At 38.5% G+C, this 27,994-nt stretch overlaps 1 protein-coding gene across 2 annotated transcripts in view; it reads right to left on the bottom strand.

The window, feature by feature from the left end:
* The window catches only part of LOC131382365 (cAMP-specific 3',5'-cyclic phosphodiesterase 4D-like), a 714,712-nt gene that overhangs the window by 459,091 nt on the left and 227,627 nt on the right, over positions 1–27,994 (bottom strand). The window contains exon 1 of one of the 2 annotated variants that reach the window (XR_009211779.1): positions 7,668–7,784. The exons of the other annotated variant lie outside the window; for it this stretch is intronic. The gene's annotated coding sequence lies outside the window, so the exon portion shown is untranslated. Of the gene's footprint in view, positions 1–7,667; positions 7,785–27,994 lie in introns of those variants that run through there. 2 annotated transcript variants of the gene reach the window in all.

The raw sequence follows: 27,994 nt of genomic DNA on the forward strand, positions 1-27,994 counted from the left end.
AAGGGAGAGAGATCATTTTTCATATAAGTGTTCAGTGCTTACTGTCAACAAGTTATATGGCTTTTCTTCTTCCTTTCCGTTAATTCAATACAACTTGTCTAAGTTCCTGCTGTGCTCTAGACATTGGAGATGTTGCCAAAAACAAAACAAAACCTTTGACCCACAGGGTTTCAATCATAGTATAGAAGAAATACAAATAATAAACAAATTAATAAATATATTTTAGTTTGAACCAAATGAAATGGCCAATATTCAGCTGTTCTTGATCCACCCAAAGGCAATTTCATATGGTTCAACTTGATAGAATATGACAGGTGGTGCTACGTGCTGTGAAGAAGATAGGGTAAGTGGAGAGAAAGTCATGGGTGCATGTGAGTGTGCTATTTTCGATAGCATGGCCACAGAACCTCTCTTTTTAAGTGCTGTTTGAACAGATGAGAATGAAGTGAGAAAGTGTGTAATATGGATATCTGGAGGAAGAACATTCTAATCAGAAACGAAGGTGGAAAGGCCCTGAGGAGGGATGGCATATAAAAGAGCACCAAGGAAAGGGAGGGACCTGAAGGGAGCAAGTGACAGTAAGAGTGGTGCAAGATAAGGACAGAGAAGGTCAGCGCCAGGCCCAGGAATGCTGTGTCAGCCATGGCAAGACATTTGATCTCACTCCTCATGAGTTGGGAAGCTGTTGGCAGGTTTTGGCAGAGAAGAGGCAAAATCAGACTTGTATTTTCAAGGATGTGGAGGCCAGCCTCCAAGGAGCAAGATGAACATAAGGGGCTTAGGTAGGAGATGACTGCATTCATGCAAGAGTGAGATCATAGTAACTTAGACTCAGGTGGTAGCAAAGGAAATAGGACAGACTGGACCTTCACAATTCTTTCATGACCTTTCTTATCTTTCTTTTTTAAAAGCATATTTGTGTTATCAATTTCTTATTCCCAAACAAGTATATTTCCAAGCTTCCACTTCTTGCCCTTGGTTGGTATTGGTGTCAAAATCATTTTGCCTTCCTGCTTCTGTAGCCTGCTTTCCAACAGGAAACTTCTAAATCTCTCTACATTCAGTGCCCCAAAAATATGCATTTGCACTTCCCATAGCCTGACACATCTGCATCATCCCTTTTGTTCCTAATCACTCTCAGAACAACAGCAGCATACCTGATTGAGGAGCAGCTGGCATTCACTGCGCAAAGAACACCATCAAAAATGGAGCATGTGGCTCCAAGAGCCACCACTGTTTCCTTCTGTTTCTTGCCAAAGATTGTAACTTGTGGGTAGGCTAGGCCTGAGTGATAGCAGGAAATGGCCCACTGCCATGCAAAGTGGCTTCTCCGAAAAAACTTTTAACCGTATCCCCGCAGCTGGACCCCTTCCTCTGAAGTTTCTAGATATTGCAACTCCCCAAAGAGGAAGTTGTCTAAGGGAGGTACAATGCTTCAGGGAGAAACTGACCACAGCTTCATGGCTTGTGAATGCAACCTCTGCAACCTCTGGGCCCATTTCCCTCTCATGCCCACACAGGGCTAGGTGTGTTCTATTAAACATTTAGGTAAAAGGAGTAAGTAACTAGCTCAGCAAGGTCAGCATCATGTCACCATGGCATGACAGAAACTCAGTTTTCTGACTCTTAGTGAAATGGATCATTCAAAAGTAAAGCATTAAAATGTTTATAAAATACAGTTGGTCCAAGAGGACAAGTTGTGTCAAAATCATTTGCCAAGACACCTCATGTTTTAAAAAACCCTGACGTGTAGCCTGCATGCAATATGCAAACGGGCTGCTAAGGAGAGGACACGACATTAAAATGTCACTAAAATTACTGCTCAGCTATAAGAACTCACACACTTTAGATTTAACAGCACAGAGTTTACATTGGGTCACAAGAAATAGGATTTAAATGAATATTCCAAACTTATTTTCTGAAAATGCATTTTGCAAAGATACAAGTAGGCATACCTACTTCTGAAAAAAAAATCATTTGCAATAGAAAATGAGATGAGAAAACAGAATTAAAATGTATTCATCACCCTTGTCATTCCTCTATTTTAAATAAAGCAGAAACCACATGTAACATTCCAGGATATTAAGCTAGGTATGAAATGATGTTCAGACTACTAAGGCTAAAAATTACAGCCATAATTCAATCTGATATTAAACGCATTTATGATGCCATATAATGTGGGAGACATTTAAAATGACTACCAAAATTTCTACTAATATGACCTTTTCTTGAATTTTATTGTTAAAAATCCTTTTCTGCCAAAATGTCAAGGTTTCTCACAGTGCTTCTACATACACTGTAACCCCAATAATAGAAAATGTATATTTTCTGTAGACACTGGGGCTATCATCAGACAAATTTATTCTGCTGAAACTGGAGTCAACATTAAAAGATTTTTTTGCAGCATAGGTATTTTTTCACTTATAAGTTATTACTTATTGTTCCTAATACTATGCAGATAATATAACAACAATATTGAAGGTAATTTTTTAATATTTGAAAATTAATTGCACATAAAAGCATGCTATGCTATTGTCCCTGTTTTAGGTCCCCAGTCCCTGATCAAAGATGATATACATCTCTAGAGGCAGCTAGGAGGTGTCTCTAAGCTGGTAATAGTCGGGGTCGGATTTGTCTCAAAGCAGTAAAAACTTGTAAAGATGATTCTGCATCCCTAAGCCTTCTCTATCTGATAACTTTGATTATTTTCAAATATAATCATGTGCCATATAATGACATTTAGGTCAACAATGGACCACATACTACAGTGGTCCCATTAGATTACAACGAAGCTGAAAAATTCCTATAGCCTAGTTATTAATATACCATAGGCATAGTAATGTCATAATGGAGAGCAGTATTCACATGTTTGTAGCAATGTTGGCATAAAAAACCTACTGTGCTGTCATTCATATAAATTTGAGCACACCCAATTATGTGTACTACATAATACATGATAATGATAACAGATAATGGTTACTAATTTATGTGTTTACTATACTTTTTATCATTAATTTAGAGTGTGGTCCTTCTACTTATTAAAAAAATAGTTAACTATAAAACAGCCTCAAGTAGGCACATCAAGAGGTATTCCATAAGAAGGCATTGTCCTCAGAGACGATGGCAGCTCCTTGCATGTTATTGCCCCTGAAAATCTTCAGTAAGACAGGGTATGAAGGTGAAAGACAGTGATATTATTGATATTGACTCTATGTAGGCCTAGATTAATATGTGTATTTGTATCTTAGTTGTTAAGAAAAAAGTTCAAAAAATAAAAGACATAACTAGAAATTTTTTAATAAGAAGCTTATATAATAAGGATACAGAGAAAGGAAATATTTTTGTACAGCTATACGATGCTTTATGTTTTAAGTAGTGTTAATACAAAAGAGTCAAAATGGTTAAAAATGAAAATTAGCTGTTTATTTTTTACTGAAGAAAGAAATTTTCTTAACTTTTAAGTTCAGGGGTACATGTGAAGGTTTGTTATATAAGTAGACTCATGTCATGCGGGTTTGGTGTACAGATTATTTCATCACCAGGCATTAAGCCTGGTACCTGTTAGTTATTTTTCCTGATCTTCTCCCCCTTCCCACCATCCATCTTCTAGTAGGCCCCGGTGTTTTTTGTTCTCCTCTATGTGTCCATGTGTTCTCATCATTTAGCTCACACTTGTAAGTGAGAACATGCAGTATTTGGTTTTCTGTTTCTGCATTAGTTTGCTAAGGATAATGGCTTCCAGCTCCATCTATATTCCTGCAAAGGACATGATCTCATTCTTTTGTATGGCTGCATAGTATTCCATGGTGTATATGTACCACTATTTATTTATCCAATCTACTATTATTGATGGGCATTTAAGTTGATTCCATATCTTTGCTATTATGAATAGTGCTACAATGAACATATGACTACATGTGTCTTTATGATATAATAGGATGATTTATATTCCTTTGGGTATATACCCAGTAATAGGACTGCTGGGTTGAATGGTAAAAATATATTTTTATAAATTTAGTGTACCCTAAGTGTACAGTGTTTAAATAAAGTCTATAGTAGTGTACAGTAATGTTCTGGACCTTTATATTCATTCACCACTCACTCACTCAGAGCAGCTTCTACTCCTGCAAGCTTCATTCATGGTTAAGTGTCCTATACAGAGGTCACTTATTTTCCTCTTTTATTTTGTATTTTTACTGTACTTTTTCTGTGTTTACATATGCTTAGATACAAAAATACTTGCCATTGTGTTACAATTGCCCACAGTGTTCAGTGCAGTAGCAAGCTGTACAGGTTTGTAGTCTAGGAGCAATAGAATATACCATATAACCTAGGTGTATACTAAGCTATACCACCCAGGTTTATCTAAGTACACTCTACAATGTTTGCACAAGGACAAAATTGCCTAATGATATATTTCTCAGAATGTATGCCTCTCATTAAGTGATGCATGACTGTATTTAGGTTAGATGGATATGAAAGCTAAAAATACATGGGGGTGGAGAATTTTGCATTAATGTACTTTTTAAACAAAGACATATATATTTATCATTTATGGATGAAATAGTTTCTTTTTAAAAATGCCATTCCAATTGGCACAATCAATCTTCAAAATTTTACAGCACACTTTTTTACTTTTTTTTTTTTTTTGGTCAAACATTAGCTGTAGACTCACGCCAGTTTATTTAGAGTCTTTCTAAATATGTTTTAAAATACCTGAAGTTCTACAAAAAGTGGGGAGCCTTTCAAATGCATGATAAACTAGGGTCAGTAGGTTTTGGAGAGTTGAAAGACATTTGAAAATATGGTAGTGGCAATGGCAGGGGTATGGGCTGATAATGAGACGTATAGAAATGAAGGATGCTACACCATTCGGGAATTAAAATTCAACTTTAGTTCAAGTCTTAAGATTTTTACTTCTATGGAAAGAGTGGGGAATTGGAGTAAAATCCAAGAGAGCAGGAACCATCTAGAAGAAAATTAGCCTGCCCAATCTCTTTGGCTTGCTTCCTCCTCCTCATGGATCCCTCTCTATTGATAAATTTTAAGTAGTGCCTATACCACACATAGGCTCCATTTTCCATCCCATGCCACATCTCAAGGGAAGAGCTATAGGAATAACATACATAAACTAGAGTAGAATTTTGATTCCTACCACTTGGAACTTGACTAGAATGTTGAACAAACCAGATCCCATCTGGTGACTGTATATACTGGTGGAGGAAGTCAATGCTTTGAAAGGCCAATAATCACTGGACTGAAGAAACAATTTACCAGCCACGGTCACTATTAGTTATGGACAGTACAAAAAAAAGACCAAAGAACATCAGTACCCAAGGCCAATTTATGGAAACTAACAGAATGGCACAAAGTTAACCAGAAGGAGCCCACGGTTCTGCTGATGGCAGTTGTTCTGCAGGTTTCAACCATTTAATTTTTAATCTGAGCTCCTACAGCACAGGCTCTTTGCACCTTGCCCTAGAGGATCTGAGTAAATGCGTTTTTATTTTTAGATGTTTTCTCTCTTGACATAGGGTTCCACAAATATGAAAGAACAAGTCATCCCCCAGGCATACTAGAAGTTGTTGCTGTCTCTTTTCTCTCCCTCTGTGGTCTCCTGCAAGCACTTAAAATAATAATGTGCCAAGAAATGTTTTCCTACAGAACAGGCCACTTCTCTTGACTGGCCCTAAAGTGTATGTGTGTTAAAAGGATTGAGTCTGCCTTGGAATATTAGGTTGTCCCTTTTTGATGAATCGGAAGGTGTTCCAGACTTGAGAGGCTATCTCAATTTACAGTAAACAGCTATTTTATGAGAAAGGAAAAAAATTCCATGAGGTGTTTTTACCAAAAACACGATTATTACCAGCCTAGCAAAAGAATCCATTGTGAGGAGAAAAAGCACAGCCATGTTAATTAATATTATTTACAATCTTTACAGATGCTCACACAATACCACATACTTCTCATGTCTAGAATGAGGACTAAAGTCAAGGGTATGAAATCGAAAGGAGATAAATGTCTCCACAGCTTCTAAAATAATAATTCAAAATGAGTTTGCCAATATTTCAGAAACTACATGTCCCAGATTAACCTATATTATTGGGACAGAGTGAAGGGAACCTGATTCAATGATAAATTACCCACAGAACTATGTGCTATGATAAATTGCTAACTCAACAAAGCCATCAACATATTATACTTTAAGAAAGTTTCTTGTTTCTGAAAACAATCATCAATCAACCTTGGTACTTAGAAGAGAGTATCTTAGATATACCTCTTCTTTCTACACCCTTCTAAAATTATTTTTAGCTAGGGATGATAACTAAAAGATAATGTAGCACTGTCAAAGTGAAGACACTGATGTTTCTCAAAGGAGTGGCATTGCTATGTGGGAGACTACCTATGATCCCTTTGTTCTTGGGCTGTAGCCCCTTGTTGGCTGCAGAATCCAGGGTTCAATCAGAGATGTTCACCTTATACCAAGAGGCAAGAGATTTCTTTCCTTCATGCTTTTATGATATCTTTTAAGATGCTCAATTCATGCTTATGCCAGAAACCCTGGCCCCTAAAGAACACAATTAGAAATGCGTTGGGGGGAGGGGGGAGGGGGGAGGGAGAGCATTAGGAGATATACCTAATGTTAAATGATGAGTTAATGGGTGCAGCACACCAACATGGCACATGTATACATATGTAACTAACCTGCACATTGTGCACATGTACCCTAAAACTTAAAGTATAATAAAAAATAATAATAATAAAATAAAATAGCATTCTTAGCATAACGCACAGCACACACACAAAAAAAGAAATGCATTGCTCTGTGGATATTCAGTCAAAGATGCTATCTTGTCCAGCCCCTGCCTTTAAGCAAGTGAAGCATTATTCATTCCACTTAACAGCTGAAAGAAGTGGTTCCAAGAGCATATCTTTTGCCAGAACCCATTTGCCCTGATGCCCAATCCAATGTGTCTTCTGCTAAAGCAAAACCAACAGCAATTAATAGACTGGGTTTTTATGGTATCCCTTCATATAATCCTGTAGCCATAACTTGATTGAGTTTCAAAATCGTCTAGGTAAACCATGAGCAAAATCATGTGTAAAAATCATGTAGAATGCTTAAAGTGCAAAAAGCAGGAGAGAGTTGTTAATAGCAAAAACTATATCATCATGATACTTAGACATCATCTGATTAAGCCAGTAATAAAACGTGTAATCTTAGAAAGTGATTTACCCTTTCCATGCCTCAGGTTGCTAATCTATGGCATGAAAATATTAATGGCATATACATCATAAGGTCATTGTAAAAATTAAATGAGAAAGCATGCAGTTAGCCCTAAGTGCCATACCTGGCATATAATAAATGCTCAATTAGTACAGCTATTAATATACAATGAGAGTGTATATTAATAGCAAGTACTCTCATTCTCATAGCAATTATACTGAAAAATAGCATCATGGCTTAAATACTTCCTAAAGAAGAATACTGCTGCCTCAGTTTAACTTTGCTTCCCTGGCTCAGAAGTGTCATATTTACACTTTTTCCTTTGAGTTTAGCGAACATCTCTTCATATCAAGGGATGAAAATGACTATCATTGTTCAACCAATTCAGCTGGGATTATAAAAAGATTTAACTAGGGATGATAAGCAAAAGAAAACGTACCATTGTCAAAGTGAAGACACTGATGTTTGTCAAAGGCCAGACATCGCTATGTGGGATGTCTTTGTTCTTGGGCTATAATCTCCTGATGGCTGCAGAGTTCAGGGTTTAACCAGAAATGTTAACAATACACCAAGAGGCGACTTGACCAACACTAACTCATCAGAACTTAGAATACACAAGGAATCCCTCTTTTATATGTCATAGTAACTATTCATGACTCATTTTCTATATCCTAAAAAACTTTTCAGTATCTCAAAATATTGGTCTTTGGACTCAGTGAGAAGTGGGTTCAAATCCTAACTGCAGCCTACTAGCTATATAACCTAGGGCAAATCACATCTGCTCTAGGAGCCTCAATTTTCTTATTTATAAATGGACATAATTATAACATAGTATATTGTTATAAGAAGTAAATAACTCAAATTCATACTTAATTGCTCTTTATCAACATCATCATTATCAACAACCACTCAAAAGTAAGCATGACCAGGTGCAGTGGTTCACACCTTTAATCCAAGGTGGGAAAATCACTTAGCCCCAGGAGTTTGAGACCAGCCTGGGAAATATAGTGAGACTATCTCCACAACAACAACAACAACAACAAAGGAATAAGCTTAAGAAAACCCTATGCAACATATTTTCCAATGTAACGCTGGCAAATGATTCCTCAAACATTGTGTCTGTATATCTTTTTACACTTCTTCAACTTGATGGTATCATTCGAATTATAACCTTGATGTTTAACAAGCTCATCATCTCCCTGGACACATTTGTTGTCAAAGAAAGAGCTCACAATTTCAGTATTGCATTTGGAATCTCAGAATTTAATTTTAGGGAATAAAAATCAGATGCATACAGTTCCTCCATGCATCTTTACTAAGCCCTACATGGACTCTCTTGAGAGTTATCACCATCAGATTTTGCTGTTGCCCCAGCCGGCCAAAGTTGTCCTCTCTATTCCAAACTGTTGCCAGAACTTGGTCTACATGCAGAGTTCCAAAATCACATAATCCCCACACTCAAAGATATTACTTCAGACGTCACCATCAGTACCACTACTTTGTAATGGGTTTAAGTATTTTTAAGCATGGCCTCATCAGAGATTTGAAAATACCTTTAAAGGAAAATTTTGTGAAAACCACTTATTTAAAGATTAAGGGACAAACAAAAAATATAATCACAATCTATTTTATTTTATAAATCCTTAATTTGTGATTTTATTTAAAATATGAAATCAATAACCCTAAACTCATGTGTCCTTCAATTACCTGGAAATATGATCACAATTTGAATCTCATGAATGTTTTAGAGTGAAAGAGAATCAAACAACTGCATTAGATACACAGTGCATAAAAAAAATTTCTAGTCAACACACTGGAAAACATAAGGAATGTAAAATTAGTTTTACCTTAAGGAAATAGTACATAGACATACCCATGAGGATTTGTAAGACAACATATTTTGGATATGTGAGCTGACATAATGTGGAGGAGACAGAACTGAAGAAGAAAATCGAGGAGGCAAATGTTGAAAGAAGTCCCCACTGACAAGAATGGGTTTGCTTCTTGGGGAGAATGTATGTGCAAACATACTGAGGTAGAAACAAGAAAGTTGATTTTTAAAGTGTTTAACAATATTATAGAGTCCAAAATTCACATTGAATTTCACATACATACATCTACACACACATACACACACACACCCACACGGTAACTATGTAGAAGTGATAGATACGTTAATTAGCTGGAATGTAATCATTTCACGATAAATACATAGAGTAAAACATCAAGTTGCACACTTTTAGTATATACAATTTGTATATGTCAAGGATATCTCAGTAAAACTATTTTTAAAATAAAATAAAATTCACACAGAAAAGGTGGCCAAAAAGAATTAAGATTTATTTCTGCATGTAATAAGAAGGTATCACAGAGTCAAAGAAAGAAAGAAAGAAAGAAAGAAAGAAAGAAAGAAAGAAAGAAAGAAAGACGAAATCATATTTGGAAAAACCTCTTCTATCCTCAAATCATTTCTACACAAAACTTTTGCTATTAAGGTAAAAAAGCTTTTATTTTCTTTGCTATAGGACAATTTTTGTGGCACCAGTAATACCTGAACTATTTTCAAGTATTTCATGCAAGACAAAAAAATGTATTAAAAATAAAAGTATATGCATGCTTTGATGTAGTTTGTAAAGTGTCTGTCCTGTTTTCAAAGGAGCCCTTAGCTTATGATGTATCTGAAGGCATTTAGTATTTAGTTATCTGATAAAATGACAAAGGACTGAAATAGACTGCAGAGATCTTATATTGACTTTTGTCACATCCAGGGATTTGAGGGGTGAAGTTATGCTAGAGAAAGCACTTCTGCCAGCAGATGCTGACAGATTCAGCAGCTCCTCAGACAAAATGGACATTTCTCTGTCAATATGAGTCCTCAACTCTGTGAAGTGTCTCAAGCAATCCCAGCTGCAGAAGGATGTCTGCAGAAGGATGCCAAGTACAGACACAATCTGTCCCCTCTCCTAAAATGAGGTTGATTCTCATTAGTCTTAAGGAGTCACAGACAAGCTGTTGTCAATTTGCTCAAGTGAAGAGTAAACCATAGCGAGCTGTTGTGACACTTAATATCTCAGAAAGCAACATAAACCAAATGTGCCCACAGCCCCAACGTACCAGCAATTTCTGGACCTATCTAATAATAGTTGAGACAAAGGGAAGAATGAAGCCTGCCACACAGACCTCACTCGCCAGGCCTTGCTTTTGCAATACTGAATTAACAGAAAGAGGGGACTGTTTAGTAACTCAGCTCCCTCATCATTATTGCATTGCAAAACAGTCCACAGAACAAGCCGCTCCAGCTGCCTGCTGATGGTGATTTTACCCTGTTTCATACACTATCCTTGGGCATCAGCAATGCAGTGGTGTGTGAATATACAGCCCCTGCAGGAAACAGCATGTTTTATGGAATGAAGCATTCATACAATTCAATAAGGAAAATAAATGGAAAGACATAAATGGACAATTCACAAAAGAACAAAAATGACAAGTATGAGAAAAGATTTGACCTCAGTAATACAACCAAAAAATACTCTCAGAAATTAAACAAAATAATAAAGCATTTTCCCATTAAAATCAGTCACTATTTTAAAAAGTAAAAAAAGTTCTTTGCTGGTGAACTTGCAATGAATTTGGAATGTTCATACATTGTTTGAAATAGCAAATATTGACGCATACGTTTGAAAAGCAGTTTGCCAATAAGTGTTTGATGCTTTGAAAATATTCAAAAGGAAAGACATAAAAAATATTCATGTCTAAAAATGTCCACTCCAGATCTTGCATATAAATAAATAATGAAGGCAAAACTTCATAAGAAACATAATAATAAGACAATAAATGTTTAAGGAAACCATGTAGAAACAATTAAAAATTCTGTTTGTGAAAACTGTATTACTTAAGACTTCTATGATTTTAAAAATTTTATTGTAAAAATATTTCCTGTATACAAAAGAGCAAATATAATTATTATAAACACTTTCTATAACATAGTTTCAAATGAAAAAAATCAGGACACAAAATTATATATACAATATGATTACAACTATACATAAACATTCTCTTTGCGAGAAATATGTCTCGAGAGAAATAATCTGAAGTCTTAACAATAGCTATTCTTTGGTAGTGAAATAATAGGATTTTTTTTCCCTACTTTCAAAACATTAACTTCTGCTACATATAAGCTCATCATATTTACTATCTCTATCTTCAGATGCTAAATTGGAAAAAATGTCTGAGCCACTATGGTCATCTTTTTATTTTTCAACAAATATTTATTGAGTTCTTCCTATAATCATAAAACACTAGGTATCAATGGAGAAATAAATGCATATGAGACATATTTTATGCTTTCCAGAAGCTTATAAGGAATACAACAGGTAATGGAACAGCAAAGTAGAAAAACAAACTCATCATAAATTTAATGAATTGAATTCGTATGTACACAGTGGCATTGTACAAGGTGAACGATGAAGAAAATGTCATGGCATTTTGTCCATTCCTCATATATTGGTAATCTGGACAAACTTCTCCAATTAATAATTTCACATTATCAGACAGAATCAAGGTAATAGGCAAATTCATCCAGACCAAGGAAAGAAGCCAGTAAGAACCACCTGCAAAGCTGTACTTTGCCCTTCTTTAACCTATCTGTGGTCATCTATGAATAATTTTATTCTTACGTTATCTTTATAACCTTAGGAAACTCACAGATTCCTGATCATAGATATCATCTTGACTACAGTTTCCACTCATTTCAAAAATTCACTCTATAATAACATTTTCTGTGACAGGGAAGCTCAAAACTTTCAAGGCAGTGCCTTCCACTTATGGACAGTTTGACTTATTGAACACATCTTCCAGGTGTAAGCATGGGACTAGACACTCTTTACACAAGGCAAATAAGGAAAGGCTCCTGCCCTCAAAGAGTTGATGATGCAGAAAGGTACACGTGGAATGCATAAACTCATCCATAGTCAAGAGCCCTGAGTGCTCTCCTGGGTGTCTTACTGTATTTCTGGGATGGGCATCAAGGAAAGTGGGTACTTCTGCTTTGCAGATGAGCCTGGTCAAGAGTTAGTGACATTAAAGCATTAAAAAGAGAAAAAAAAAAAAGGAACTATAGTTGGATACTTTCAGGAAACGCCTCTTAAAGATCTGGAGATTTACAATTCTCTTTTTTAAGCCAAAACATGTGAAAGACTCACATGCTTCAGCAAAGAAATCTGTTTAGGTTCATTTAATCTTTGCCTCCCTATCCCCTCCCAACCACCACCACCCTATTTTTAAATGGGACCATTTTTCATGTTATATCTGTTAACATCCCATGGAAAACCCATTGAAAAAAGCTGCTCTGAATCTGGCCACACATCTGATAGTGATAAACTGAGGCTTAGAGGCCTCTGAGCTCAGTAAATTACCCACCCAAAGTCATATCAGTAGCTGTGACAGAATCATGGTTGGAGCCCAGGATGCTGAGTCATATCCATGTCAATCCTATGTCCTGTACATCATAGACCCTGTCACACTTTTTATTTTTTAAAAAACCACATATTTTGGATATTGACTGACAGAACCAGCACATTTTAGCACAGAGCAGGGGAATACTAGCAATGCAAAAAGTAGGCAAAAAAAATATGAAGGTCTAAAGTGAATATAAGTCAACAACACAACATGAATTTATAATAAAAAAAACTTGTAATCTCAATCTGGAACACAGAAGACAAAACCAGTCACAATGAAGGGACTGAACTAATTGTTCCCTAAGGTGGTCATGTTCTCTAAATATCTGTCAATCTGCTCAAGTGCCATATAAAATGACTTTACATGGATGCAGCGCTGTTTATATAAAGTTGATCATCCCTATGGAGAAGATGAACAATAAAAATAAACAACAGAATCCTTCTCTGAAAACCCTCTAACTTCACAATGAGTTCCTAAGGGACCATGTGTCTTCTGTACTAGAAGTTTAATTAAAAAACAGGATAGACTTCCTTCCTTCCTTCCTTCCTTCTTTCTTTCTTTTTTTGAGACACTCTCCCTGTGTTGCCCAGGCTGGAGTGTCATGGCATGGTCTCGGCTCACTGCAACCTCCCTGCCTCAGGCTCCCGTGATTCTCCTCCCTCGGCCTGCAACTACCTGGGATTGCGGGCACACACCACCACCCCTGGCTGGTTTTTGTTTTTTTGGTGGAGACGGGGTTTCGCCATGTTGGCCGGGCTGGTCTCCAGCTCCTGACCTCGAGTGGTCTGCCCGCCTCGGCCTCCCGAAGTGCTGGGATTACAGATGGAGTCCGGCTCACTCAATGCTCAATGTTGCCCAGGCTGGAGTGCAGTGGCCTGATCTCGGCTCACTGCAACCTCCACCTCCCAGCCGCCTGCCTTGGCCTCCCAAAGTGCTAAGATTACAGCCTCTGCCCGGCCGCCACCCCGTCTAGGAGGTGAGGAGCACCTCTGCTCGGCTGCCCATTGTCTGGGATGTGAGGAGCGCCTCTGCCCGGCCGCCCATCATCTGGGATGTGAGGAGCGCCTCTGCCTGGCCGCTGTGCAACCTTCCAAGTGTGAAGTGACAGCCTTTCTGCAGGTGTACCCAACAGCTCCGAAGAGACAGCGACCATCAAGAACGGGCCATGATGACGACGGCAGTTTTGTCGAAAAGAAAAGGGGGAAATGTGGGGAAAAGAGAGATCAGATTGTTACTGTGTCTGTGTAGAAAGAAGTAGACATAGGAGAATCCATTTTGTTCTGTACTAAGAAAAATTCTTCTGCCTTGGGATGCTGTTAATCTATAACCTTACCCCCAACCCCGTGCTCTCTGAAACATGTGCTGTGTCAACTCAGGGTTAAATGGATTAAGGGCTGTGCAAGATGTGCCTTGTTAAACAGATGCTTGAAGGCAGCATGCTCCTTAAGAATCATCACCACTCCCTAATCTCAAGTACCCAGGGACGCAAACACTGCGGAAGGCCGCAAGGACCTCTGCCTAGGAAAGCCAGAGACCTTTGTTCACGTGTTTATCTGCTGACCTTCTCTCCACTATTATCCTATGACCCTGCCACATCCCCCTGTCCCAAGAGGAGAGGAAACACCCAAGAATGATCAATAAATACTAAGGGGAAAAAAAAAAAAAACCAGGATAGATTAACATCTACTGGGAAAGGTATAAGAATAGTCTTGCCAAAAGGAAAAGAGATAGACTTGATAAAATTTCAAAGTCATTGCCAACCTTACAAGACAGCCTGTGAGTCAGAGGATGGCCATCCTGTTTATATGCCCCCCAGAGATTGTCTCTCATTCTCCTTATTTGCCTCATATTTTGATCATTTTATTGTTTACTGGAATTTTGTCTACCCTATGGGAAGACATAAAAATGAAGGAAGACTGGAAACATTATTATATTGAATTCCTTGCTAGAGATATTTATTTTATCGAACATAGGATGCAATAAGAGAAGGCAAAAATTACAGCTAAAATATGGTTTAGATTATATGTGCATTGTTCCATACCATTTCTTGATCAAATTAGAAACAACCTTGAATGTTTGGATGGTAATCACTGACCAGGTTACATTTGAGAAGAGTTGCTTTAGTTAATTTTCCAAACTTAGATGTTCAGAACCAATTTTCCTACTCCAAATCAGACCCGAAAACAATTTGAACTGATTCTCCTTCTCCCTTATATCTTCCCCCTACATCTCTTTTTATAATCTGTAACTAAAAGGAAATACTTCTGAGAGGGCTTTAGAGGAGTTTCAATATGTAATTAAATTGGGACCTTTCTATTCCATTTACCTTTAAATTAAAATAATATAAAAACAATCACAACACTAACATTTCTTTCGTTTAAAATAAGAATATGTATGTTTTTGGCTTATCTGAATTAATTAGCACTGATGGTCTTTGATTACTTTTGCTCATAATGAAAGGAAGAGGTGGGCTGAGTTCAGCACTTACAACCTAAAGATAATGCCCAAGGTTTAAATTTTAATGATTTTTTAAAGAAATCAATTTGCATTGATCAGGCTTAAGTCCTCCTGTAAGTACTAGTCAAAAAAAAAGTCTCTTCAATTAAGTATTATCAGAAAGAAGAAATTACCAATCTCCTGGGCCACAAGTGCGCATGAAACAGATAAAAATGATGTTTCTGCAGTTTGTTATTTCCTTGAACTCCCCCCAAACCTGTATCCTACATCATATTGACCAGAGGAAGTGAAATCCTGCTGTGATCTCTTGGCACTAATCATGTCCCATAACTAGGCAGTTGACAGAACCAAAGTTCAGTCTGTGTAATACTTGGGAACTTACCCCCAAGTCTTTCTAGTCTCTTCACCAACCTTTTACCTCAGCGTAAGAAAGAACAGGGGAGATTATAAACAAGCTAAAGCCCTTCTAATCTACCCTCATCACCCACAAAGCCTACTATCACCTGGATTTGGCAATAACTATGACTGAATTACGGCCCTGAAATTGACCCCATGAAATAATACCATTGTAGAATGGTTAGTCAGCTACACCTGAGTTGCTCCCGTCCCTCAAACACTGGAAAGAATGCCTGGTCTGATAACTAATTTAAATTATTTTTGTAAGTTGGACCAAAAGACCTTGGGCAAACATAAATCAAAACATCAGCAAAACACAGCTTTTAAGAACAGAGACTTTTGGAATCAGGCAAATCTAAGTTCAAATCCTGACACTTACACTTGTTCTGGGACCTTGGACAAGTGTACTTCCGAGCCTCAGCTTCTTCCTGTAAAGCAGGGATCCTGGTAGTTCCTCACATGTCAGTGCTTATTCAATAGTAACTATTATCATCACTGTCTTCTTAGCAAAACATTCCCAGGACACAGACAGCCTCTCTTTATTTTACACCCAACATCCTGCAGACAGAGAAGGGGTTTCCTGCCCTGTGACTTAACCTTAAAATACAAATGATTTAACAAAAGTATGTGATGAGACTAAGATCTCCATTTTCAGCGTAACTGAAGTCACATTACAGAAACTAGAAATCACTTCATAAAATGCACTGATGATATACATTTATTTTTCAACAGTACTTTCTAGCTTTGTCAGCACAACCTCAGCGAGGGTTCCTCCCATATGGCAGGGTATTGTTTCACACTAAGGGTGGGGATAGGGGAAGGGTTAGGGGGAATAGAGAGTGGAGAAAAATGCAGTTGGAATCAAAGTAAGGTGTGCCTCAACTTTCTAATTATCTGTACTTGGGGAACCACCATCTATTTGTGCAAGAAGGAAAGGCAGTTTGGATAGGGGAGGAAAAAGAGCAGCAAAGGAGAAATCACTACATATTATAAACAAAAACTCAGTCTTCACGACTGACAGCTTCTCGTGGGACTTCCCTGGGGAGCCAATTAGTGCTGGTTGCTGAAGTGGGTTTCGTCCTATAAACCTCTGTGCTAACGCCCACCTGTGCTACACCAACCTCCAATGGAGCCACAAAGCCTCTGTTAATGAGGCTTAGGACCAATCATCCCACAGAGAGAGTTCTGCTAAGGGCTCCAAAGCAGATGTCTTAGGGTAACCAGCAGGGAATCTCCCTTAAATTCCATTGCCTGGTTGGAAACTAAGACATTTTAAAACAATGACTTGATTTATTCTTTGTGCACCTCTTTTTCTTTGTTCCTTATCACCTGAGACAACAGTGACCACAGCATCCATGTAAATTCTAATCCATTTCCCGTCCAGCTGCTGGGTGATGCCACAAGGAGCAGACAAGAAATCCAGGCAAAGAACAAGTGACAATTAATAACATCTCTAGAATCATTGTCTCCAGTAGCAGTGGGAGATGCAGTTAAAACTAGCTCTACACAACAGTTAAAGCAGAGTTTAGCAACATCTGGGAAGTTGCCTGATTGCTCTTGCAATAAAATGCTTCATGGTTTCTGTTGCTTCAATACACAGCTCAGGAGGCCTTGTGAACCCGTTTAATGTAAGCTCAGACAAACTGACACCAGTTTTGTTATTTTGTCTCCTATGAACAACACTCACCCTTATAGAGGCATACCTACCTGGTTCCTGCTATCAAAAAATCAAGCAATGAAAACCTATTATGAAAAATAAACACCTATTATGAGCAGAGCACTGTATAAGGCACCCTGGAAAGAAAAGAAAATTCCTCAAAGTCCTTGGCTTTCAGAAGCAAAAATGAGTAAAATTAATACCAGTGACACTACATGTGAAAAAATAATAAACTAAAATAATAAAAATAATTTCACTGCATGTGAAAAAATAATAAACTAAATAATAAACTAAAAATAATAAATACCAGTGACACTACATGTGAAAAAATAATAAACTAAAATAATAATAATAAAACAAATAATAAACTAAAAGGGATTTCTGAAAAGGAAACAAAAAGATAAATGAGGGAACAATTGCCCAGAAACCAGATGTGAACTTAACTTTTTAAATGGTGAGACTTAGATTGGAGGAATGGACAAATATATGAAAACAAAGCTTTAGAAGTGGGAATGCACAAAATATGAAGCCTGAAACTATAAGACCCAATGATCTGAAAAATGCTCACATTCTCCTCAAGCTCAAATTTTCATAAAAATAAAGGGAAATAAGAGATAGTTTCCTAAATCTCATGTAGGCCAAATTTTTTCTGACACGACTTGAAGATGGCTGAGAAAAAAATGCCTGTTGATTAATTTGACTGCAATACAAACAGAATAAGACAGTACCTTGGCCTAGCTATAGCCAAAACAATCACAAAAACACTAGAATGAAAGCTCTCTGCCTCCCCAGGCCGCACGCTCTCATTGTTGCTGGTAACAGCCATCTCCATGAACAAGTCAGAATTGGAGAAGATAGCCCAGAGAAAAAAAGAGGGAGGCACTAAAGTCCTTTCACATTTACTGGGTAAGTGGACTAGAATGTCTCAGAAGATGTGAAGTACAGTTGGTTGCCAGATTCAGCGACATCTGTCAATATTTATCTCAAGAAAAGTACATCAATCTAACACTGAGATGGCACTGAACTGGGGGTGTGGGATACATCCTAAGGATCCATTATTCTCTTTGGCTTGCTTGGGACACCTCTGAGGTTGGAAGAACCTGGAGAAGTTAGAGGGGACGTGCACACCCTGCTCACACCCCTCATTCCATCCCTGATTATGGAGTGACAACATTTTGCAAGTGAGAGGAGAAACTATTTAGTGAAATCTTCACTTGGAAAGAACCCTTGGAATTCACTCATTCATTTATCCAACAGATATTTATCAAGTGCCAGGGAACACTGTGCTGGACACCAAGGATATCATGATGAAAATTACAGGCCTGTTTCCTTCTCTCTGTAGTGTGTTACATGAGAGAGGGCAAGTGGTTGAAAAGTGGAAATATAGTTATACATGCTAGGAGGGTAGAAAAGCTGAATGCAGTGTCTTCTTTACCCCATTGGTGAGGGAGGAGTTCCCACCCTAGAGATATGGGGATGGCCAACCACATGACACTCAACCTTAACAGAGGAGATTAATAGCAGTTCACTAGTCATATCTACTCACAGCCCAGGGGAGGACAATGCACCCCACACAGGCCACACAGGGGCCGCACTCAGGAAAGGTGAACAGGCAGGGCCTGTGTTAGGCTGGTTTTGAAGTAACAAAAGGGCAAGGTAGCCCTGGCCCCCACAAGAGGATGACACTGGCTTGTTTGAATAATTCCACAGGCTGTCAGGGAACCAAAACCCACTCCTCAGGGATAAGCAGATACGGGGCCTGGTCCCCAAGATAAGGAAAGTCATTTGGCTAGGAGAGCTCACCCACAGGAGCACATGGAGAGGGAAATCTGTGGTCAGGCTGTTTGATGCTCTCTTGGTTTTACCTTTTACCTCTCTTGGAACCTTAATTCCAAGCCTTAACCTGACACAGTGGCAGAGCAGAGAATGATTTATAGGCTGCCTCAAGGTCCACCCTGGGATCACAGATGGCTCAATCAGAAGGCCTTAGCTGCTGGGACCCTAGACTAGAAAAAACACTTTTTCTGTTCCACTCCCACTCCGCACCTGGCAAAACAGCTCAGGCACATAAAACGGGCCAGAGTCACCTGCCATTAACACCCTGATCCTTCAAAAAATACTGTACTTGCTCTGAGATGTCACACCTCCTGCCAAGCTGAGCCCCGAGGCAGGGCAGAGGAGAACAAGGTGCTTCTTTGAAGCAGCCTCTCTGAGGATTGTATTCACTACAAAGTCAATAAAGACATAAAGCCCTTATGTAACTTATGTAACATAATGTAACTTAAGTTACATTAGTGAACATAAGTTCACAAGAACAGGACAGAAGCTACAGAACTGCAAAGAGCGTTTGTCCCTCCTGAGATGGCAGACAGCTTGGGAGAAGCAGCTGTCCACAGTAGAAGGAAGAAGGTGCTTTGCCTCACAGGGCTTGCTGAGACCTGGCAGAAGGCAGGAAGCTAGATGTAGCGGGAAGAAGGAGCAGACATTTACAAGGGCTGGGTCCGCTGTTGTCACTCAAACAGGCGGCCAAATTTCTACCCTGAACACAATCTTATCATCAGTAAATGCAAGGGAGAAAGAGAGAGAGGGAAACTGATTAGAGAAGTTAAATCTCTTGCAGGAAGTGCAAACAGTTTGCTTCCCCACAGCAGGATATTGGAAAGCCCCATGAAAGCAGGCTCTGGAGAGACATAGATAGTGGAATGAGAGTACTTTTTTAATAGAATTTTTATAAAGAAGGAAACCTTGAAGTTCAAGAGTCTGGCAATCTAAATTTTTGTAGAGAAAGAAAAGATTGGGTTCCAAATAGATAAGTGCTGGTGGGCATCTTTCTAATTTGCCCACTTTTCTTTCTTGGCATCCTATTATCACTGGCAGCTTCTCCAGGCTGCTGCTGCTTCACCCTTGGGCAGTGTGTGCCTGAGAGGATGCTTGCCGGCAATCCGCAAGGGGCAGGAGACTAGGCAATCTCCAGGCTTCTGTTTCCTGAGCTCTGACAGCACCCAAACATGGGTGTACATACTGTAGGCATTAGTCTTCACTCTGGCCCAGTTCTAGGTGGATATACAATCTAGTCAATAAGCTTTAAGAGTTTATTTCTAAAAGAGCAGGAGGAAGACATCTGAGTTATACCTGTCTTTCTGTCTTCTTAGGGCTATCGGTGAAGTGGAAATAGAATGTCAGTAGACACATTTTCTCTTGCATTCCAGACTCAGCCAAATGACTTTACTATGTTCTCCTGTGCTACAGACAAAATGATAATGTCCCAACCATTTTCATCTTGAGCAGATGTAGAGGAGTGAAGAAAAGTGCACGTGTATTATCCCAAACTCATGTGTTTCTGCACAGATTGCTCGGGAACTATGGTGCTCTTTCTGCTTTTCCTCTCATCAGGCAGATCTTATGAAGATGACAGCGGGGGAGCACTAAACTACGCACAGAATGAAGCACTATGCAAAAAGTTATCACAAATACATATAGAATAAGGACGTAAAACTGTCTGTGTGTTTCCATTACATTTACATTAGAAATATGATTGGGGGGAAAGGATTGGAAAAAATACAACAGCATATAAGCAAAGAGATGAGAGAGGAGAGGAAATCTTCATCAGAGCCAGTTATTATCTATCAGGGTCTACAAGTGGCTGTGGTTGCAGTAGAACTGTTTCATGTGTGGGTTGTGTGTATGTTTATATCTTTCTGTATTTTCTAATTTTATTAATGAGATCATAGTATATAGATAAAAATATTTGAAACACATACACATAAAAGATAATTAGGGCACTTCAAAACCATGTGCTGTCATACAACCTATTTGTTATAGATGAGAAAGAGCTTGACTGGAAGCAGACACACTCACTTTTGTCTCTAACTAACTGTATACTTGAGCAAAATGCTCTTTGGGCTTCAGTTTCCTCACCTGTAAAAATAAGACCACCACCATCTACTTCGCAGGGTTTTCCTAGGATTCAATATTACATCTGTGAAAGCACCTTGGCCAGTGCTGGTACTTGGAGGCATCAAAAAAGTTCATTTCCTTACCTTTTCCACAATTCCTCTGCTCAATGCAGGGATTCAATGCTCTGTTTTGATTCAGGGCTCTCCACAGAGATTAGACTGTAGAGGGCTTAACAACTTGCAAAAAAAGTATCAGACAGCTGTTTCCAGATCTGCATTTGCCATCTTTATTGCACCAAAGAAAACACTTCTCCTTTGTTTGTAAAATCTGCTGTCTGTGGCAAGATTTATCAGGGCACCGTAGGACTTTCTGACAAAGAAAAGGCACTCTTCCACGTTCATTCCCTGTCAAAGGCTGGCTCTGGGGTGCTGGTAGTGGTACTTTTCCCTCACTTACTAGCTAACTTAAGGCTATGAAAGAACAAAATCACCTAAAGCCAGAGGAAATGAGACCTTTCCAAGCCCTAATCATGCAGGCTGTGCAGGCACCGGGTACAGAACTGCTACAGCACCAAGCACAATGAAAAATTCTAGAGCAGACAGATGCCTCATTCCTGTTACCACCATAGTCAAGGTCATATAAGGAAAACTGCCAGATAATGGAAGAAAACAAACATTCTCAAGAAAAAAGTCTTCATCATGCCTGTTTACAACAAAATCATCAAATCTGAGAGCAAATGTTTAAGAAAGTAATAGATACAAAATTCAGTAATGTGAGGTGCACATTATATTTGCTTACTTCTAGGACCCACCGCTGACTTAGAAGCCACTCCCCTAGGTCTCCCCAGTAAAAGCTTATCTTTACCGAAAGGAAAAGCTTTGGCACTACTACAAAGAATAACATTAGTAACCACAATGGGGGGAACCTCTTCAGGTGTGGACGGCTACCTCACAGGCTTAGCAACTTACAGAAGGTACCTCAGTAGCACATAATGAAGGGCATTGCAAAGTGATCTCAAGTCTCCTGGACAGCCTAGTTTCAAGGCAAAAGCTTAAAGTACTAAGAATTAGTTTTGCCTCTGCTCCCAGCCTCCTGTGAGAGAGCAGGCAGATCTTCTGGGTCCTCCATCATCTCTTAAATGAGAGTATTGTGCTTACTATCAAAAAGCTCTTGATCTGAGGCCCAAAGTCCTGCTGAAGTTCTATGCCATATTTTGTGTCTATGGGCAGATGTTCATTTTTCTGAGAGAAGTCTCGTGTCATTTGTCAGATCCTCGAAGAGGCCCATGATCCAAAAATATATTAAGACCAACTAAACTAAATAACTTATAAGCTTTCTTACAGATACCAATCATTAGAGCAAGTTTTTCTGATTATAAAAACAATGCAATTCATTGTAGAAAAATTGAAAAGTGTAGGCAAAAAGAAAAATATGCTGCTATTGAGCCACTCAGAAATAACCACTGCTAACATTTATATATACATAAATATTTCTTGGCTGGGCGCGGTGGCTCACACCTGTAATTCCAGCACTTTGGGAGGCCAAGGCAGGCAGATCACCTGAAGTCAAGAGTTCAAGACCAGCCTGGACAACATGGTGAAACCCATCTCTACTAAAAATATTTTTAAAAATTAGCTGGGCATGGTGGCACAGGCCTGTAGTCCCAGCTACTCGGGAGGCTGAGGCAGGAGAATCACTTGAACCCGGGAGGCCGAGGTTGCGGTGAGCCGAAATCGTGCCACTGCACTCCAGCCTGGGCGACAGAGCAAGACTCTGTCTCAAAAAAAATACAAAAAACAACATAAATGTTTCTTGTATTTTGTATTTATATGGTATTAGGCTCTGCTACATTCCATATTTTCACACATTAAAAATTCTTCAAAAACAGCAACTTTAATGGTCACATTTTATCAAAAGGATTTAATTACATTTTATCTAACTGTTTTCCTATGGTTGGACATCTGTGCTGATACCAATGTTTTGCCATTATAAACAATGCTGCTGTGAACATTCTTAAAAGTCCAGTTTGGTTATATTTTTGTAGGTAATAGCTACTAACAATTTTTGGGCAAGAAAATAGCAAAATCTCCAGAACTAGGGATCTATTGTACACCATGGTGACTGCAATTAATAAAATGTACTGGACACTTAAAAACTGCTAAAAGAGTAGATCTCAAATGTTCTTACCACAAAAAAAGTTACACATATGTAAGATGATGAATATATGGATTTGCTTGATTTAATCATTTCACAATGTATACATGTATTACAACATCACGTTTATACCATTGGTATACACAATATTTATTTGTCATTTACATCTTAATAAAGCTGGAAGCGGAAACAAAAACAGCAAAATCAATATTTATCTTATGATAGTACAGGAGATGAATTGAAATGGGGAAGACTAACGGCTTGGGAAGACTAAAGGTAAACAGTTATTATTTGAGAACTTGAATCGGGGAAAGACAGTGAGACTGAACATGAAGGTCTGGATACGGAACACATGCTAAAGGGAAATTGCCATAAGTCAGTGGTTCAGAGGGAGACCGAAGAATCAAAGAGTAAGCTAACTTTCTACTTTCACAGTTGAAAGAATGAGTATATCATTAACCAAGACAGGGAAAATATAAGCCAATTTAGAGATAGGAAGATGAAGAGTCATTTCTAGAAGGTTACTGCAAGAAAGACAACTGCAAATGTCATGATTGAACTGCTTCTTTTTATCATAACAAAACATACACCCAAAAAGCAATCGATAATCTAGGACACTCATTTACAATTACATAAACTAGAAAGTAGGAGACAAGGGAACCCATTGGTGTAACATCTCTTTGCTCTTGAAATGTTCAAATCTAATAAGTTATTAATAATGATATCTTCTAAAGCATAAAAGCTGAGCAGTTTGTATCATTCAGACCAGAGTAATATTTCATAATTATGACTATATACTTAGAATGGTAATTTTAAAAAATTCTACCACATTTTTCATCTTTATCTCTATTGTTTTATTTTGCTTTTTATTTCTATAGGTTGTTTTAATCAATTCTATTTCAAATAAATAAGGTAAGACCTATGGGAAAAAGAAAAGTCCAGAAATCAATGTCACTAACATATAAAACACCACCAGGAGGAAGTCAGCTAGAAAACTAATTCGGTGATGATATTTTGAGCTCTCCATGACACAGTAAAGCCAGTAGGAATGAAAAGTAGAGATTGTCTCAATGAAATCTCTGCTTATCATTCAGATGTCTGAATTCAGCTCTGAAACAGTAAATCTGGACTTAAATTTAAAATGTCATATTTTATTTAAATATTTACCATGTAAAAATTTCTATGTCATGCTTTATTATTGAAATATGTTCTTTCCAAAAACTTCAGATGGCCAAGCAAAGATGTAGCTGAATTTCTGATAAGATTCATTGAAAACACCGTTTTTACTAATTCCAGAATACTCAAGAGAATAAAAGATGTAGATAGTGGCCATCTAGCAGAGAGGATGTTGATGTTCTCTTCATTTTAGTACGAGGTGACTATTATTTTTTATAGCCACCTTTCCTGGTATGATAAATCTATTACGTATGTATTTATTGAAAGCTGTTTTCACATGCCAGGCACTGGTACTAGGTGCTGATGGTATACATGAGATCAAGCTCATAGAAACGTAATTGATCTAATTTCTTGTAACTGGAAATTAAAGGAACAAAGAAGCTAACTAATTCCTTTTAACATTAATCCTATAATTTCGCCTTCTAATTCTTTCTTTCACAGTCCCATAATGAGTGAGAGGAAAATTGACTGGTTACATGAGAGCCAGCGAGGTGTAATCCCCACCAAAGAAAAGGCCCTATATAGTAATTCTGAACGCCAGAGAAAATATGAGGAGAAGGTTTTAATAGCTCCAAGCCTTCCCTGCGCTAATCTGGTTTTCAGATAAGACAGTGAGAAATGTGGTAAAAACAGCTCCATGTGTCATTTCAAATGAAACACAGCATTTAAATGGCCTCAGTCTGAGTTATACGCTGCACTAAGCCATACTTTTCCATATAAAGTAAAAGATACAACCTCTGCTCCAAAGGAACATGAAGTAATTCAAAAGAATGGCACACAGTATTGAGAATGACAAAGCACCTAGAGACCATGATCTATTCCCTAATTGCAGGAAATGAAACTTGAACTTTACAAAATAAGATTCAAAGAAACGGAGGAGATGAGGAAGAAGAAATGGATTCTAGAGCAATTCCTTTGTGGCAGTGCATAAGGAAAGGGACAGAAACAAGAATAAGCATACCCAGTTCCCAAGATAAGCCTAGAGAGTGAGACTCCACTGGTATTCAGTGTGCCAGGCTCCTCCTACAGGAGAAACAGTGACATTAATTTGTGCTAGAATGTGGTCTATAAAGGGATCATCAACCCTCCACCTGGGAGACAGCATTAAAATTATGCTCTGCAGATTGCTAAAGAGGATGACCCCACACAACAGAAATCAGCAGAACATGGTAAAACTCAGATGGCCTTGAGGGTCCAAAATTCTAGTGAAACATTGGCAAAGGCCCTAGAGATGTTGGGCTGGAATGTTTGTCATCAACCCGTATACTTATTCATTTGCTGTTCATTTAGTAAACTTCAGTTGATGTTACAAAATTTCCCTAGGCAAATACGCATGTAGGAAATGAACTGCAATCTTTTAAAACTGGCGTTTCCATCAAAGTTAGTAATTACAGCTCCCTGGAAGAAGAGATCACACAGGTCTGCAGATCTTTTAGAATGGCATGGGTTTATCACTCAACAGAGAAGACTGCCAGCTCCTCAACATGAAGGCAATTTATTCTTCTCCAACCTAGTGCTGATTAGGTATAGACCGGGCAATCTACCACATACAACCCAGAAACTGAAACAAGAGAGAAGGCAAGGACTCAGAACATGGAATTGTATCAGTTAGACAAAAATCCTTGTCTAGTTCTGGAAGGAAATGAAACCTAGAAAAAAAGAACTGCTGCAAGGATATAAAGAATTTAATTGTTAACTGAGGCCCTTTAAAAATTATATTATAATACCTCGGCAGAAGGGAATATGCCATTCAACCTAATGACTTCTCCACTTATTTTAGGTATAGTTTTTCTAAATATCCTGGAACAAGAAACTGAGCACTGTGGTAAACAGAGAAGCTACTATCTATAATGTGATTTGTGTCTTTCTAACAGTTACATGACTGCCTCAAAACCTCTCTCACACTTATTTACCACGGCAGGTTCCTTTGCTTACACTAACTGCGTATTTTGTTTATTAATAATTATTTAGCACAGACTATAATAGAGACATCGGGCTTGATGCTAAGGGCAGAGTGAAGAAGATGATCCCTTCTTAAGGAGCTACTGAGGAAGATAAACAAGTAAGGAGGGAATTGAAGTTCAGTGTGATAATTTTAACACTAAGGATAAGAAGAGGGCATGTAACTCACCCTTGAGAGAGGCAGGGTCAAGGAAGTCATCTATTCAGAGGTAGCGTCTTAGCAAATAAAAACAGAATAAGAACTAGGCAAATGGGAGAATGGGAAGACACTCCAAGCAGAGGCATCACCTCTTCAAAGGCTTAGAACCTACAGAGAAAATGGTACATATGGAAAATGCATCCAGTTCAAGGTGAAAAGAAGTTCCTTGGAAGGTGAGCAAGCACCAGATAATTAATAATTTTTAAGTCATAACAAGGACTCTCAATTCTGAGCAATGGAGAGCTACTGAAGAGTTTTAGATATAAGAAGTGGCAAGAATAAACACTCTCACTCCCATATGGAAAGTGGATTAGAGATGGACAGACAGACTAAAGGCAGGGAAATTAGTTAGGACACCGTAGCAGCAATTAAGCAAGAGATGATGAAGACCTGCACCAGAGAAGTAGAGGCAAAATGGTGAAAAGTAGGTGGAATCAAGAGTGATAGAATCCACAGATCCTAACAATAAGTTCCATTTGGGGTGGAAAAGAGGGAAGCAGAACCAAAAATGCCCGCCAAGTTACTTATCACTGAAACAGAGAATGCAGAAGGAGAAGCAGACATGGTGGGGAAGATGAGTTCTAGTGTGGGCACACTGAATTTGAGGTGACTTTGAGAAATCAAAAGAAAGATGTCCACTCAGTGACAAGCCAGAGAGAGATACGGCCTGGCCATGGAGTGATCAATCTAGCCTGGCCATGGAGTGATCAGTACATGAGTGTTTATTGGGAACATTGGAATAGATGAGCATGGCCAGTCAGAATGCATGAAACAAGATGTGATGCTCTCAAGACATTGGTCTCAGGGCATCAGGAGGTGGTGAAAGGATCCATGTTACCTTAAAAGGGAGGAAGCTGATCCTCTCCTGATACACTGGAATTATTTGTGCATCCCATCAGCTAATTTTTAGCTGAGTATGAAGAGGTAAACCTTGAAAGATGGTGAGTCAGGCAAATATTGATGATGGGGGTAGAGAAAAACAAGATGAAGTTAAAAAGCAGGGTGTTCAACAATAGTTCTAGACAATAAGGGATAAAACCATCGCAACTGGCATTCTTGGGCAACTAAGGAGCCACTTAAAATCAGTGATCATCACTTTGGGTTTTATTTGGTTGTTGTTTGGTTGGTTTTTGTTGTTGTTGTTGTTGTTGTTTTGAGACAGAGTCTTGCTCTGTCACCCAGGCTGGAGTGCAGAGTGCAGTGGTGCAATCTCGGCGCACTGCAATCTCCACCTCCCGGGTTCAAGCTATTCTCCTGCCTCAGCCTCCCAAGTAGCTGGGATTACTGGCACGTGCCACCACGCCCAGCTAATTTTTGTATTTTCAGTAGAGACAGGTCTTCACCATGTTGGCCAGGCTGCTCATGAACTCCTGACCTCAAGTGATCCACCCGCCTCAGCCTCCCAAAGTGC

The sequence above is a fragment of the Hylobates moloch genome, unplaced genomic scaffold (genome assembly GCF_009828535.3).
Source record: "Hylobates moloch isolate HMO894 unplaced genomic scaffold, HMol_V3 SCAFFOLD_23, whole genome shotgun sequence".
Lineage (NCBI taxonomy): Eukaryota > Metazoa > Chordata > Mammalia > Primates > Hylobatidae > Hylobates > Hylobates moloch.